This window comes from Ascaphus truei, chromosome 17 (assembly GCF_040206685.1).
Source record: "Ascaphus truei isolate aAscTru1 chromosome 17, aAscTru1.hap1, whole genome shotgun sequence".
Classification (NCBI taxonomy): Eukaryota; Metazoa; Chordata; class Amphibia; order Anura; family Ascaphidae; genus Ascaphus; species Ascaphus truei.
The window spans coordinates 33,926,590-33,944,471 of NC_134499.1; the positions used below are offsets into that span (position 1 = coordinate 33,926,590).

Consider the following 17,882-nt stretch of genomic DNA (forward strand, 5'->3'; position numbering starts at 1 on the left):
CTGAATATATTGCAATTTATTATTACATTAGCATTGCATAGTTACATTGAGTGCATTCTACATTATTATTGAGTACAAGCAGGTTCCACAGTTAAGCTAAATCGGAACCCGTCTCGCTTTCCTTTGCCAAATTCTACCTGCTCAATAATGCAGTTAGTTCATGAAGTACACTACCCAACTTTGCCATGAAGGTCGGAATATCTTCACTGCATACACATCAGAAAAAGACCAACGTGTTCCCCGTCAGAATTAGTAGTATATTCTCCATCTTCACATAAGTAACATGTGGTCAACCGAGTTACCAATAGGAAGGAGGCCATCATTTGAGACTCTCGTGACCCATGCTGGTAGCTTAGCGGAGATTGAATTACAGCTACATTTCTGTGTGGTTGCTAATATTTGTTGGCAAAAGTTGATCATTTCATAAATGAAGCATATTAAGGGAGGGAGATCAAGAAGTAACATCGTGCCAACCGCACGTTATGTTTCCATAGTCAGGATGAGCTGCAGGCGTTCTACTCTGAACTTGAGGTCAGTCTGCTGTAAACTCTGAGTGGCCCATTTAGTGCTCATGTTCTATTTATTTCTCATATTACATACACTGTATTCATGTAACTCTTACTGCAGCTCGTGTAAGCTCCCAGCAGTGACGTGGACAGAGGCATTCGTGGACAGGCTATTTAATGAGCATGTCACACATGGAATTAAGCAAGCAATAAAACACTCCACAGTATGTCATTTTGGAGCAAGGACTAGTTGGTTGGAGTGGGTTGTTGTTACTATACATCACTGTCTTAATGCACTTTCTAAAGAAATACGGACCCTTACTTGAAAATGCACCTAATAATATGTTTATTTAAATGTCATAAAGTAGTCCTCAAATGAAAGATTTATCAGTAGATTCCCTAGAGTTCCCGGCTGTTGGCAGTAACTGGACAGCAAAGTACACAGTTGGCGCATTAATGTCCATCCAGCAGACTGTTCTGGCTGTGAAATATGAACTAGTGTCATTATGATCTCAATCATATTATGGTTCTTCTCTCTGATGCCTCCCTGGTCTCCCCACCGTATAATGGACGGTAACAAAGGATACAAATAGTGCATGCATAGATCGCTAAGTAATTGTTGCTTCCAGGAAATATTGACCCCGTCAATATTTACCAATGCATTCAACAATCACTATCTTCACCATCAACAAAGTCAATACTGGCTTCTCAAAAATCGTAATCTCTTCTGAGAAGGGAAATCCTGTCCCTTTACTGGCTCTGTTATACACTGTTACATGAAACGTTTGTCTAATAAAATACAAATTGACAAAGATCTTGGATTAATAAAGCATCAACCTTCTTGTGCCTGTGATTTAGAATATGCAGCAGATTGGAAGAGTATACAGAATTCCCTGAATATTGAACAGAGAATCAAAAAAATCACCGAATTCCTTCAGATATCACAGCTGCAAACACTCACCGCCTCTCCCTTCTGCCCTCAACTACCTCCAAATTCCAGAGAGCCACTAGCATGGGGAAGACTTTCCCTGTTTGTTATTGCTTTAGGACTGTTAGTGGCAGCAAGAAAAGACAAAGAAAGCAAAACAGCCCCGTGCAATTTATACTATTTTCTACTCGCGCTTAATCCTGACTAGGACATATTGCAGTTCCTGTAATGCTGTAGTGAGAACACTGCTAAAAAGACAAAATAGGAGTCAAATGTGATACGCTGAAGATATATTCTATTGGATGGAATAAGAGGGACGTATACTGTATGTACCGAATTACAAAATATTTTAAAATACCAAATTGATGCTACTATATTTTTATTACCAACGTGGCAAATGCTACATTGCAAAAACCTTCCTTAGTTGGCCGTTTTGGTGAAATTGTTAAATATTTTTCTTGGGGCTTCTTCATAGAACATGTGGAACGGGGGTGGTCAAATGCAGTCCTCAAAGGCCACCAAGAGGTCAGGTTTTAAACATATTCCTTCAGCACAGGTGCCTCAGTCAATGATCCAGTTTTCCGTTGACGACTGAGCCACCTGTGCTGAAGCAGGGATATCCTGAAAACCTGACCTGTTGGTGGCCCTTGAGGATTGGAGTTGGCTAGCCCTGCTGTAGAACAACTGTCTTGATTAATAAAGATTTCTTACCTCAGCTAGACAGAAGCTACAACGCTTAACCCTTTCGCTGCCAGAGAATACGTGCTCTTTGGCCAAAGGGTTAATGAAAGCTTATTGTATACTCAATCCTATTCAATACAGCAACGGAATAAAAAAATGCATTGTACAAAAGGAGAGAGAGTAACGTAGCCAAGGGGTGCTAAATGCCAGTCCTCAAGCCTTCCCCAACAGTCAGGTTTTCAGGGTATCCCAGCTTCAGCAGAGGTGGCTCAATCAGTCCCTGCTTCAGCACAGGTGGCTCAATCAGTGGCTCAGTGTGCTGAAGCTGGGATATCCTGAAAACTCTACATGTTGGGGCGGAGGGGGAAGGTGGGCTGAGGACTGGAGTTGAGCACCCCAGACATAGACAACTGCCTTCACCGTATTTTGTTTATTGCAGCTATTTGTAAGAGAAACTAAACCATTAAAGCCAATAATGCTTTCTGTTTTTAAAGTCCAGATTTACCCTGGTTCACAACATTCCAGCTGAAGCTCGCTCAGGTAAAATATCTGGCTGGCAATCCCACTGGGATATCAGCGGAGCAGACTTTGGAGGGGCCTGGGTAACACCCAGCATTGAACGGTGACCTGAATGTTTCACAGCTGAAACCTCACACGCTGCTCTCCACACATTTCTGAGTCAGAGGGGCGTTGGGGGAAGGGAACATGTAAAAATTCCCACACCCAAGAAAGCCAGCTCCTCCATATATCCCCGCTACCTACAGTGTATTAGTGCCAATCTGCATCCATATAGCTCCCCTGAAACCTGTGTTATGAATGATTGATTTATGTGCTTTGAACACATTATAAAGTACAGCCCCCATCAGCATCATGTGCACTGGGACAGCAGTTTGGGAATTGTAATGGCTGGTTAACAATTGTGATGATTTATACCAGGGGGGGGGGGAAGAGATTTCTGCACTAAGTTGGACCCAAACTCTACAAGAAACAGATATTTGGTAGATGATACATGGGAATATGAAGTGCAAATGTGAGAATAAAATTTGTTGTATTCATATGTACATTAAAACATGAACATGAAGGAAGGGGAGATGTATGAAAAGGTGTTTAAGGTGGAGTTTCTTGTTCCTCTCTCAGACTAGATATGCAGAATACAAATCATTATGCCCAGGCACTTCCTAATGCAGAGATTACCTAAAAACATCACTTAACAGAGCACTACAAGGAAAAATAACTGTAATAATATATATATATGAGTTAAGTTATGGTGAGTAAAAAATTGACAAAAACCCTCCACAGCAAAGCATATAGCAAATGTAAATATACTGTATGCTCATTTGCATGTCTTAGGCAGGTCTGCAACCCCGCCTTTCACCATTATTACCCAGCACACAGCACTTCCACTGCAGCAAGGGATTCTGGGAAATGACATGCAAATGAGCACACAGTGCCACTTTTTGCTTCAAAAACCATTTTATACATGGTTCCCTATAGGCTTAACCCTGGCTGTGCTCAAAGCTGTGACCATGCAGCAAGCTTAAGCCTATAGGGAACCATGTATAAAATGGTTTTTGAAGCAAAAAGTGGCACTGTGTGCTCATTTGCATGTCATTTCCCAGAATCCCTTGCTGCACTGGAAGTGCTGGGTGATAATGGTGAAAGGCGGGGTTGCAGACCTACCTAACACATGCAAATGAGCATACTGTATATTTACATTTGATATATATATATATATATATATATATATATATATATATATATATTTATATATATATATATACATATATACACATATATATATACATATATACATACACATATATATATACACATATATATATATATACACACACACACACACACACACACACACACACACACACTATTTTAGTGTCATCAGTTCAGTTGTTGCATACATGTATTTACAAAATTATTATTCAAAATGCTAGAGAAAGAAAATGAAGGCCCAAATGCCTTGTTCTGAACAGTCAGAGATTGCTTTTCCACCAAGAATTGGCCATTATATACTGCACATGGAAGAGAAGAGAAAAAGGCAGTCACACTGAGCTCACAGAACACACAACGAGGCCACTACACAATGTATAACCGTATCATGATGAGAATTGACGAGGTTAACCTCCTATTTAGAGCGCGAGCCACTGTGTGATCAACAAGCATTGAGTGAAGGTTTCCCATTCAATAACAGATCACAAAAAGGAAAGCATCAGTTCAATGTTTCAAAAGGAATCACAGGGGCAAGACCAATAAAGATATTCTACTGATAAGCTATCTCTCTGGATTGTGCTTAACCCTTTCAAGTATATTCTACTTACAAACATTTTACTTATGATATAGATAATATATATATATATATATATATATATATATATTATCTATATATATAGCAAATAAAAAGATCACTTGTGAGCACATTCACATGTCTAAAGCTAAGGCCCCGCTCCCAGAGTCAGCGCACCTGCGCTGCTGACAGGCGGTGCGCTGAGATACACAGACCGCGATCTGCGGTCTGTAGGGAGCGGGAGGTGGGCGGGAGGTGGGAGGTTTGATCGGGAGGTGGGCGGGAGGTGGGAGGTTTGATCGGGAGGTGGGCGGGAGGTGGGAGGTTTGACAGGGAGGGGGGGCGTGGCTTGAGCGGAGGGACCCGCTACTCTCCCCCCCCCCTCCCTCCACGGACTCGGGCTGGAGCTGGAAGGTAAGTTTAAACACACACACGCAGGCACTCATTCATACACGCGCACACACACACACAGGCAGGCACTCACACACTCATACACACACGCGCGCACACACAGGCAGGCACTCACGCACTCATACACACACACACAGACAGAGGCAGGCACTCGGGCACACACACACACAGACAGGCACTCACGCACTCAGACACATATACACACACAGACAGGCACGCACTCAGACACACACACAGAGAAAGGCACTCACCTGCTTTCACTCCACACTCCTCCCCGCTCCCCGAAGCCTCTCCTCCTCCCGAAGCCTCCCCTCCCCATTGGCTCACAGCCACACACGTCACGCGTCAAAGCTAGAAAACACCATTCTCTGGTGTCTCCAGCGGCTGACGCGCTACAGCGTGTAGTCAGCTGTGCAGCCAGTGGGGACCGGGACCGGCTCGCGAGGATTCCCCTGCTGGTGGGGAACTCGCGACCCGCCGCCCGCGCCAACGAGCGCAGCGGGACCGAGGCCTTAGGCAGGTCTGCAACCCTGCCTTTCACCATTATCCCCAGCATACAGTGCTTCCACTGCAGCAAGGGATTCTGGGAATTGACACACACATACATATACATACATACATACATACATATATATATATATATATATATATATATATATATATATATATATATATATATATATATATATATATATATTTCAGACTGTCACTTGTGATAGATTTTCCTATACAGCACCCCAGAGGACACAATGCTATTGACAGAGAAGTCCAGTTCTTTTCCCATAAGGTTTACAATCTATTTTCTTGGTGCCTGAGGCACACGGTGGTCAGGGTAATATTTGTTTAAGATCTCAACAAGTATAGATAGATACCACTTGTGGGTACATTTGCATATCTCTGCCAGCTCTGCAACCCTTTAAGATCACAAGACACGGACACTGACATTAAAGGGGCAGTCCCGTGCTGCTAATCCCATTATTTATTTATTTATTTATTTAACAGTTTGTCAGTGTAATTAGCTTTCTTTAGAAATATTTTGTCACCCTTCAAGTAACAGTTTTACTTATTTGTATCTAGCCAAAAATGGATTCCCCTCCCTGCCCCCCTTGGGGTCAGGAAACCATATCGGCAATTTATGTTTAATCGGTTTGATTAACGATTAAATCATAATTACTTTCCAAACAATGCTGTAACAGCAAATTACCTGTGGCTTTGAGAACTGAAAGATATCGCATATCTTATCACTGAAAGATAAGGGCTACCATGGCAAAAACAATAAAAAAATATATAGTTGAAAATACTTAATACTTGTCTTTTTGGAAAACAACACCAAGAGGCTCCATGTAACAGTTACTTGGTGTTGTTTTCCAAAAAGACAAGTACAGTATTAAGTATTTTCAACTACATTGTAACTTATTCAACATGCCATGATCCTTGGTTCCCTTTCATCCTGGTGCTGGATTGTCACTTTAAAATCAGGTGTGTTCACGTCAAAAAGGCAGTAATATTACACCTCGTCTATTTCTCCCATATAGGATTAATACCTTCTTATACACTAGGGGTGCGCAAAGTTTCCTGCATACGCCCCCCCCCCCCCGTCTCCTCTCACCCCCACCCTCCGGCGCTGTGTGACCCCTCTGCATCATTTGACGCCGGTTGCCACGGAAACGCGTCGCTGGAACACAAAGTAAGTTAAAAATTACAGGGGACTCGCGTGATCCCCCGGCATTTATTTTAAATGCCTTCGGGGAAGCGCTTGGCCTCTGTAACAGCCGCGCCGCGCTCCACCCCCCCCCCTCGGAAAATCTTGCGCCCCTCACTTTGCACACCCCTGTGATAAACAAATGCCTGAACTACAGTGCAGTGTATGTACAAATCTCATTTGTATAGCGTCGTTCATCTACATAGCACTTTATAAAATAAAAATTCTAGTGGCAAGAAACAGAATATTCTTCATTTCTAGCTTCTGACGTTACCATTGTAACCCTTACAGCTGGGGTGGCCAACTCCAGTCTTCAGGCGCCACCAACAAGTCAGGTATTGGATATATCCCTGCTTCAGCACAGGTGGTGCAGTCGTTGACTGAGTCACCTGTGCTAAAGCACAGATATCCTGAAAACCTGACCAGTTGGTGGCACTTGATGACTGGAGTTGGCCACCCCCTCCGTGACCTCAACAGGTTTGAAAACTTGCAACATGAACGACTTGTTGGTCCAATAAAAGGCATCATAACCCGCATTCCCTCTCCCTCCTTTGTTACTACATGGAAGGACGACACGGCCCCCCACTCTTCTTTTCCAATGTATTGGTGGTATTCACAACGGTTTCAGTAGCCTGCTGGTGTGGATGCTGGCATTGCCAAATGAGTTTTACAGATGGCAGTAAGGATGTATGGGGGAGGGAAATTATATGAAGCATTGGGGTTAAGATAAGGACAGACTCTTATCTGCAAGTCTGCATTTGGAAAATGGAAGGGACAGTTGTATAAAATTGTTCTGCCAGGTTAGGTGCATCTCACTTATTTCCCCTGGGGATCCTTTTAGGTGCACTATAAATTCTTATCTTCCTACATTTATGACGTGGCACACACGTTAAAGATAATTTTCTCCCAGGAATCACTGTTATTTGAAGCCTTAAGAGAGAGGCAACTTCGAAGGGCAGATGTGTGAGGTTGCAAAAGTTTGTGTACAAATGACATTTACAAACAACTCAAGATTGAGCAAATGCTAGACTGAGGAGCATTCACAGGAAAGAACATTCGTCAACATTTCCACAAAGACAAATGACATTTGTTTAAAGCAGCAATCCCGCATGCGTGGCCAAACAATACAAAATATTTGCCCGGGGCCCCGAGCATGCCTTGCTATGCCACTGTTCACAGGGTATCCTTATTGAAAATAATTTTACTACTCAATAAGGTAGGACGACATCCTGTGCCAAATAAGTATATCACAGTTTTTCTAATACAAAGTCACCCCAACCTTTCATACAAAGCGTCCTCATTTCATTGTACAGCAAATAAAAATACCGCTTGTGAGCACATCTCAGACAGCTCTGAAACCCTGCCTGTCCCTATTACCTCTTAGCATACAATGCTTCCACTGCAGCCAGGGATTCTGGGTAATGACATGCAAATTACCACTTACAGCATCACTTTTTGATTCTTGTCCATTTAACATGAACCCCTAGAAGCTTACGCCTGCTTTATTACACAGCTTTTCAGCACAGTCTGAGTTAAAGAAGTGCAGAGCCAGTAACCCTACTCACAGACAGGTTTTTTTTTTTTTTGCAGCTCGGGCGGTGAAAGTATTCACCCTAAAAAAAAAAAAAAAAAACATACTCTGGTCCACAAAGGGTACCCCAGATGTGCTCCACTTGTGACTGTCTTTTTCGAAGATCAGGTCAGTCTATGACTTTATCAGTCCTCTTCAGCCAAAAGGCCAGAAAGAGTCCCGATGTTACACTTGGCGTCTTCATCCGAGGATTCGGACGCCCATCCTGTTCCCTCCATGGCCAAAAGGCGTGGCAGGAGGGTCCAAGTCTTGAAGGTTCCAGCCTGATGGCTTACTAACCCACTGCAGTCTTGTCCCGAAGGAGGGGCGACAGCCGACCAGTACTCATCAGTCTCTCTCCGCAGAAAGGTAGGTGACATAACCCAACACCAAAACAAATCCATGGTGAACGTGCTCCAGTGCGCTGTGTGATGCAGTGCTGAAGTGCTCCAAAAAAACAACGAAAAAAAATGTGATTAAATTCCCCCCCGGCCAGAAGGCCAGACGGGTAAAAAAATATTAGCTCACTCCCAGCCAGAAGGCCGCGGGAGGTGCCTGTACGGAAAAATATCTGTGCAGGTGCTAAGTGCTCTAGTGAAGGCCCCCGAAACGGACACAACCCGAAGGTGCAGCAAAATGGACCCCACCAGGTAGACTAAACCTGGAGTGCGACATGATAAAGTGCCCGGGCTACATTGTGTCCGCCTTCTAGGCCACGACCAGACGATCAAGTGTATGCCTGCAGGTCCATCCTTCACAGGACAGACCCTACACTTGATCTTAGCCAAAAGGCCGAGAAGCAATATTTCAACCTTTTGGGTCTCATCAGTGCGAGGTTGGTTACTGGCTTTGCAACATAAAGCCGATAGTGGCTGCAACCTGACCCAAAATAAGTTATGGCGAGTAAAAAAGTGACAAAACCCCTCCAACCGTACAGTGTACAGCAAATTAGAAGCCCTGCCTGCCATTAAACAGGGATCCCCTGACACTAGAAGCAATTAAAAAATACGAGGAGAGCACTGGGTGAGCAATCCCGTCTTATACTCGCTCTACATTCATGAAACCAGTATTGGTGATTAATAAATAGAATCTGATTAGTCTGTGTATTTAAAAACAATGATGCAACAATTGCAGCTTCTAAAAGTAGCATATGGCTTGTGAGTCCTTAGCGGAGGGAAAAAAATAACATTTTAAAATGGTTACAATTAGATGCACATTTGTAAGAGGACAGAAAAACAAAATAGGTAGCGCTAACTCTGTAGGTGTAAATAGCTACTAATCAGTATTTGCAGTAGTAGAACCTGATACTCTATATGTGCAGTAGTATAGGTTGGCAGCCTGTGATATCACTCTGACCCCCTGGTCAGAGAAACATAGATGAACACAAAGAATAGATAGATATCTGTGGCGCCTAACATATAAATATGTCAAAAAAAGGATATATACAACCAGGGCCGATGAGTATCCAGATCCCAGGAGTGCTCCAACAGGTTTGTATTCGTGCTTAAAGTGAAATACAAACAAAGTGCATAGCATAATACTGTGTGGTAAACATAATAAACATGACAAACTAACAGACAGCTGAGAATTTCAACAAGTGAATTGGATAATTAATAAAAGATTTAATAAAAAGGACATATGAGAAATGAACTCATAAATATGGACAAAATGACATGAATTGTATAATATAAAAATGAATAAAATCCCACCGAAAATATCTGCCGATGTGGCTGAAATGCCCACTTACCAGACAGATGAAATAACGGGCAGTGGACAATTTCGAGTGTCCCCTCTCTTCTGTGGCTTAGCAGCTTGGGACGTGGTTCCTCTGCTTCCGCAGCGTTCCCCGCATCTGCTGGTGATTTCGGGCGGAGCGCCCCCCCCTCCTCGCACCAAGCCAGATGTGCAGTCAGCTGGGAGGCGGCAACAGCAGATTCGCCGTGGTTAACCCAATTAGCATGCAATGGCAGCAGCAGGTTTGCGATGTTGTGGCCAACGGAAGAGATAGTGAACCAAATCGGCAGTGAGATTAGTGGGACCACCCTACGCGTTTCAGAAGCGCAGCTTCCTTCCTCAGGGGTATAATGATACAGTCCTGAATTGTCCTTTATATATCAAGTTCGATTATAATGCAATGCACCTGATAGTCCCGCACATGCGCAGCGGGCGGAAGTCCAAGACTGGTTTAAAACCTCAGTTGAACAAACAATACAATAACATATGAACATACAATAACTAACATGAAACATTAAACGTGTGTACAAAACATGTGAGAAACATGAAAAACACAATGTAAAGTGAACACAATGGATCAGGACATTCACTTTTTTTTTGCCACTCTATACATGCCGCTTTCTCATTTTTGGGGTGTAAACAAAGTGGTACTAGAAACTGGAAAACACTCATATCGAAAAGGAATTTATTATTGTATTCTATACAAGTATTGTAAAACAAGTTCAAAGGTCCAGAAATGGGGTGGAGGAACTGGCCTCCAAGGCATAGCAGACCTTCCATTTTTGGATTGTGGGGGTGAATGTAATAGACTACAGTAACACCAGGGTGGCTTAGGGGGTTATGCTGAGGGGGTTAAAAGGCGCTGTCGTCACAAGAAACAGTGTGACATTATCTCAGCAACGTAACTGTCATCAACAAACATCTCTTCTCATCCTTACAGCAAACCTTGTATATTTTGGTTTCTCCACCCCCCATCCCCCCATGTGTCCCTCTCCCGGTCAGCGGAACAAGCATGAGAAGGGAGATTTGCACACTGGCCGTGTAAGCGGAGGGCGGATTTGGACAAACACAGTGATACAGTAATATTTTTTTCAATATGTCATAAAAAGGTTGTAGATAAAGGACATCAACCCCCTTCCAAGTTTCAGCTCATATATGTATGAAAATCTTTATAAAAAAAAAATAATAATAATAATAATAAGTTACCCAGATGTAATACCTGTATCTGCTCCATTTCTCGTTATGCCCCTCTTCAATATAATTGTAAAAATAATATCTGCTTTCTTATACAGAGCTGACAATGTATACATCTTTTTACATGGAACTTTTCATGCACAAATCAGTCTCTGCACCACAAAGCTGACAATCTAATTTTGGTGTCGGTGACAGGGACATAAGGTGACTTGTCCAAGGTCACAAAGAGCCTACACTGGGTTTCGAACCTGGTTTACCCGCTTCAAAAAGGTTGTGATGTTACCACAGAGCAAACGTGCCACAAGCATTCCCACAACTCAGGAAGATTTCGGCGCGATTAAATGAAAACAAAAACTGAAATATTTCCAAGCGCGGAGAAGATGGGTTTATGGCATTTTGAATGCTAAAATCTCCCAATTCCTCATTTTTGTGACCGCTAGCCTATTTAAAGCACGTAGAACAACATTTACACCTAAACCATTCTTCCATTCAAAATAAATAAAGGATAAAAGAAATCTAGAAAAATGATCATCAAATCACGGACACTATCAGTTTTATCACCCGAGTGATAGCTGCTTAAAACAGGGGATGGGTTTGCTTTCATATTGACACAAAAGAGGAGCTTTCTGGCCGTGGCAGTTCTAGGAAACAAATCCTAAATTCAAGACATCAGGCGACTGTGCAATAATGTTATGAGACAGTGTCGTACACCACTGCAGAGCGTTCACAGCAGAGGAGGAATAAAAGGTTTTGACAATATGCTGGAGGCTACTAGAGCATATTTGACTGCTTATTCCGGGAACCAAAGCATCAAAAGACTCAGTTTATGATCAAGAAGCAATTAGCTGAAGAAATATCTAGACCAGGGATGGGCAACTGCGGTCCTCAAGGGCTACCAACAGGTCAGAATTTCAGGATATCCCTGCTTCAGCACAGGTGGTGCAGTCTTCGACTAAGCCACTAATTAAGCCACCTGTGCTGAAGCAGGGCTATCCTGAAAACCTGACCTGTTGGTACCCTTGAGGACTGCAGTTGCCCGCCCCTGATCTAGAAGGTGGCATTGTGTGTTGTATGTTCATTCATTGCTACAATATTAGCTTATAAGACAAAAAAAATAAGAGCATAATGAAGTCTACCACAAGCGCTATCGGCAGAGTGCAGAGCTGTCAAGCCATTCCATGCTAAGCCTTGATTTCCACATAGCCCCTATGTTTGGAACATAACAAATATTTTGATTTGTGATGTCAGCTTACAAGTGGAAAACCGCTTGCGGACATATGTTACTAAGTGGCAGTACGCCTGAAGACACCTTTGCCGTCTATTTGTTTAGCTGCGCTATAAGTTGCCTTTTCACTGGGCACAGCTTAGCAAATTGGGGCCTTGCTGTTTATAAAATGAACACAACATTCATATTAAAGCCCCAGTGAAGATAAACAGTACCACCCCTTCCCCTGTGGGAAAAATAAGCCAATTGTATCTAATGCTTTTCATGTTACTGCTGCAGTTTGCATGACAACATGTGGTTAGGGAAGGACGGAAGTTTTTTGCTGGTACTTAAAGAAGACAAAAAGCCACACATATCATGGCGTTCAATATGGCAGACTGTTTGGCCATGTGGCAAGAAGTGGCAAGACTGCCTAAATCTGCCGAGGTGCATGGGAGATATTGCAGGCTTACCCAGTAGCAAGGGATTTACTCAAATCTACTGGGAGACGCATCATTAATATTCAACATTATTATATCTGCTGTACTGACAACGATACAAGCTTTTTTTTTTTTTTTTTTTTAATGATGCACTTCCTTGTGCTGGAAATATTTACCGATTGTATTATTTGTTTCAAGTGTGTTACTTAGAGCTATTTATAGCCAATGCTTGTGTTGGGAATGGACCATTGTGTCCCAATCTCTTATCAAATAAAATTGCTCCCTACTGGCTTATTCTAAGACTACAATATTGCTGTGGGCAATTTCAACAAGGAAGTTAGTCAATTTAAATGTGTCAACTTTACCTAATGCAAAACTGATACTAAATGCATTATTGCCACAAAGTTCTGCAGAAGTTAGAAAAGGTGCAATCCTACTACGTAGGATACAATTAAACGAATGGCAATAATAATAGGGAGAGACACACTGTAAAGAGCAGGCCCTCCAATATTGCTTAGTGATATACTTTACATAAGCTTTCAACTCCCAGCCATTGAATAAAGTATATCACTAAGCATTATTGGAAGGCCTGCCCTTTACAATATCTCCATTTTATGCAGTTAATTGCATTTAAGCACTGCACACACTGTCTAATGACCAGTAGCTCCAAAAAAGGTGTATATACACACACACACACACACACACACACACAAATATAGCCGACAGCGCCTTGGGAGTATTGGGAGTATCGCAACATGTCAAATCTAGCCGTGAATTCAATATGTGGTGATGAATTAGCCAAGACCACAGATAACCAAACTGTACTAAATCAATAAGATAATACTGTACATAAGTGTGATTCTATAGTGGTGAGTTGAACTAAATACTAATGGCTATAAACGTGAATACATGCACACAATACACAATTAAAAATGATAAAAACATTAACAATTGTAAAAAGTGAAAAATTAAAAGTCCAAATGATAGATTCCATTGACACTAAAACCCAAATCTGGGAAAACCTTATTGCAAATCTTTTTGGATGCTGGCAGCCTCTCTCCTGGTTTCAACAACCCCCCATTGTGTGACCTAAACAGAAAAAAGAAAAAAGAGGGAAAAAAAGCGCCCGATCCTAGTGTGATATCCGAGTATAAAGGTTTAATAATGTGGACTTTAACAATTAAAAACTCACAGTGTAGCCAAGGAATACAAGCGTGGTATGAGCGAACTCATGCGCTAACGTGAACCTCCAAACCGCCGTTCTGCTAGCTCCGTCGTGGGGACGTTTTCCTTTGGAACTCCACTGCTGGTGTCACCGCCTGTATGGTCCTCCGGCAACCCTGATATGAAGTAGAAATGTTCCTAGTTCATAGGTTCCCAATTCATTAGGGCAGTAGCAGCAGCTTTACTCTCCAGCGTCAGGATTGGCACTCGCTCAGCCTCTCCTCATAAGTTAGATTGTCCATCCCCTTTATTAACTTGGTGGCTCTTCTCTGCACTCTCTCTAGTTCCATAATGTCTTTTCCTAGGATTGGTGCCCAAAATTGTACTCCATATTCAAGGTGTGGTCTTACTAATGCTTTGTAAAGGGGCATAATTATGTTTACTTCCCTTCCATCCATTGCCCGTTTAATTCAAGATAAGATCGTGTTTGCCTTTGCAGCCACTGTATGACTTTGGGCACTATTGCTAAGCCTGCTGTCTACAGGCACTCCTAAATCTTTCTCCATCAAGGATTCCCCCAATGTATGCCCATTTAATTTGTAATTCGCCTTTTCATTCTTGCATCCCAAACTCCAGTGCCACCAACAGGTAAGGTTTTAAGGATATCCCTGCTTCAGCACATTATTCAATCAGTGGTTCACCCATGATGAAGCAGGAATATCCTTCAAACCTGAGCGGTTGGTGGCCCTTGAGGACTGGAGTTAGCCATCCCTGCTCCAGGCACTTGACATATGCTTCACAATTGCATCTCCTTCTCTATGATCATTTGGTAAGATTCAGTGCTCAGCGCCAACACAAGAAATACGTACTCTACTCCAAGAACTAAGAGGATGGTTCACCTGGTCTGGGTAGCGAATCACGATATATATTTTAATACTCACAATGAAAATGAGTGTACATTTTAGGTCACACTCAGGACTAGTCACAGAATGTTTGCAATTAATGTGGCACTTTTCACTTGATTACTACTCGTCTATACAAGGAGCGCCAGGCAGTTGTTTTTGTGCTCACTGCAGTTACAAGCTTCTCTTCCTTACGTCGCTCCAACACATTTTTTGATTTCATACTCCCATCTTACTTTTGGTCGTCTTCTTGGTCTTTTAAATCTCTCTTGGAATCCAAACGAGTATCATCTTCGTCCAATGATGGCCATTTCTTTTTGCGATATGTCCTGTCCACCTCCATTTTAATTACTTCAGTTGTGATGATGTCACGGACTTCTGTTTGGTTTCAAACCTATTTAGTCTTTTTCCTGTCCCTTCGAGTAATTCCCAACATGCATCTCTCCATATTTATTTGCGTTGGCTGACGTTTTTGAATTATCTTCACATTTAGAGTCCAAGTTTCAAATCCATATGGAAGCATGGGCAGAATACAGTGGTTGAAAACTTTCCTCGAGGTACAGTGCAAGGTTCTTTTGAAATATGGTCTTGTTTCTTCCAAATACCTCCATCCCATCGTCATTCTCCTATTCATTTCATTCAGAAGGTTCCCACCCATTGTTATTTGCCGACCAAGGTAGACATAGTTGTCTACTTCGTCTAGTTCTATTCCATTTATTTCATTCTTTGCCGACAAAGTATTTGTCTTTTGAATTGGAAAGGGGTCCATGTTCTCATCCGGGTTATTAATGAGGCAATCCAATTTAACTACCACCTGTCCTAGTTGGGATTGTGGACAACAATAGGAGAGAGATAAGAAAGCAGTAATAGTCTGCCCTAAACTTCAGGTTCAAATGTCTACAAAACACGGTCAGGGAGAACTTTACAAAATGATTTAAAAATAAAAGTTTACTGGTCTGATTTCCTTCTTGAAAGCCATCACCTAGTTTCAACCCATCACTTGTGATTTCAAATCTAAGTGGGACTGCACCTTCAATATGCCATGTTGATTTGCAGAGCTCCTTTAGAAATAGGACTTCAACACAGCATCACAGGAATCACTGCTATATAGTCCCTCTGATAGAAGCAGTTTGAGAACATTTAGGATGAAGTGGTTAATATATATATATATATATATATATATATATATATATATATATATATATATATATATATATATATATATATATATATATATATATATATATATATATATATACAGCTGTCTGTGGGTGGTTTTCTGGGTATGCACCTTAACCCTGGCTGTGCTCAAAGCTGTGACCATGCAGCAAGCTTAAGCCTATAGGGAACCATGTTAAAAATGGTTATTGAGGCAAAAAGTGACACTGTGTGCTCATTTGCATGTCATTTCCCAGAATCCCTTGCTGCAGTGGAAGTGCTGTATGCTGGGTGATAATGGGGAAAGGCGGGGTTGCAGACCTGCCTAAGACATGCAGATGAGCATACAGCTATATTTGCATATATATATATATATATATATATATATATATATATATATATATATATATATATATATATATATATATATATATATATATATATATATATATATATATATATATATATATATATATATTATATTGCTGCAGTGGAAGCACTGTGTGCTGGGTGATAATGATGAAAGCCAGGGTTGCAAACGAGCATACAGTAATATTTCCATTTGCGATATATATATATATATATAGATATATAGATATATATACATATATACAGTATATGTATATATATATATATATATATATATATATATATGCAGTGTTCGACAAACCTATACATTTGCTCGCCCCGGGCGAGTGGATTTAACCCCCGGGCAAGTAAATATTGGCCCAAGCAGCACACGTTTGGTACTAGGTGGCGAGTAGATTTTTTTGTGTGGCGAGTAGATTTTTTGGTGATTTGTCAACCACTGATATATATATATATATATATATTATATATATATATATATATACACACATACACACACACACACACACACACATTTGTGAATATAAAAAAAAATATTTTTAAAATCCGGAATTATGGTTTTGAATATGGAGCGAGTCCAGTTCAACCAACACTAGATATAGCCAGTCTATTTTTCTAGGTTTAGGAAACTACACATGTATAACATTCAAAATTACATTAGCAGTGATTACCTTATATTATTAATTTTCTGTAGAAGGCAATGTCCCACCCTTCCCAACATTTAAATACCACCACCTGATTTTGTTAAGAGCTTCTCAGAGACTCATACTTATTAATTAATCAAAGGAGGAGATTGACCAAGTTCCAAGAAGGGTTACCAGAGCCCAGACTTCCATTCAAATCAATGGCACTGGATGCAGGATCGAGCGCTGATACCCCTGATCTGAGCTTGGTTAATTCTGGACAAAGAATGCTGCCGAAAAGTCAAAGTTGTGGTGATTGGGGCTGAATTAAAAAGGAGCTCAGAGACATTTCCCAATAGCAATCATTTGAGTGTCCCCCACAAAATATTCATTTTACACCAATCTTTTCCCCCCCAAACCAGAAGATTATCAGTGACAGACACTTTTAAAACCCCCTCTTTAAAAACAGGGAATAAATATATTTTCCGTCAGACATACGAACAGAAATATGGGAGTCCTATTTATCAAAGTCTCCAGCTAAAAAGTAGAGCAAATCAAGAACAAAACACCTCCCCAGCACTTGCTCCAATTTTGCCCTAACTCTGCTGCTGGGGGTACAGATGAACAAGCTACATAATGAGAGTTTCAACCGCAAAGTTCCAATGACTCAAAGTATTCTCAATGATTCTGAAAATCTAAAAAGTGTATAAACTTAAGGACAGTGTGGTTTTCGTTTCATAGTCCAATACTCACCACAAATATTACCTATTAATTACAGAAATGCAAGTGATGGCCTCCTCTGGATTCTGCTACCAAGTAGCAGTATACGATTATCTGGTTTTCTAATGCCAGCATCCCGCAGTCATCATATCCGTGAACTCAGTCACTCTCAGGACGATGAAACCGAAAAAGAACAACCCTTCAGAGACCTGAGTAATAATGCAAATCAAGCCACTCAAGAGAAAGTTACGTCTTCAAAATCACAGAAGTGAGAATA

The 17,882-nt window shown here is 41.4% G+C and overlaps 1 protein-coding gene across 8 annotated transcripts in view; it reads right to left on the reverse strand.

Annotated features, from left to right (window-relative positions):
• ATXN7 (ataxin 7) overlaps positions 1–17,882 on the reverse strand; it is an 89,795-nt gene that overhangs the window by 42,515 nt on the left and 29,398 nt on the right. Inside the window, exon 1 of one of the 8 annotated variants that reach the window (XM_075574730.1) lies at positions 13,862–14,142. The exons of the other annotated variants lie outside the window; for them this stretch is intronic. The gene's annotated coding sequence lies outside the window, so the exon portion shown is untranslated. Of the gene's footprint in view, positions 1–13,861; positions 14,143–17,882 lie in introns of those variants that run through there. 8 annotated transcript variants of the gene reach the window in all.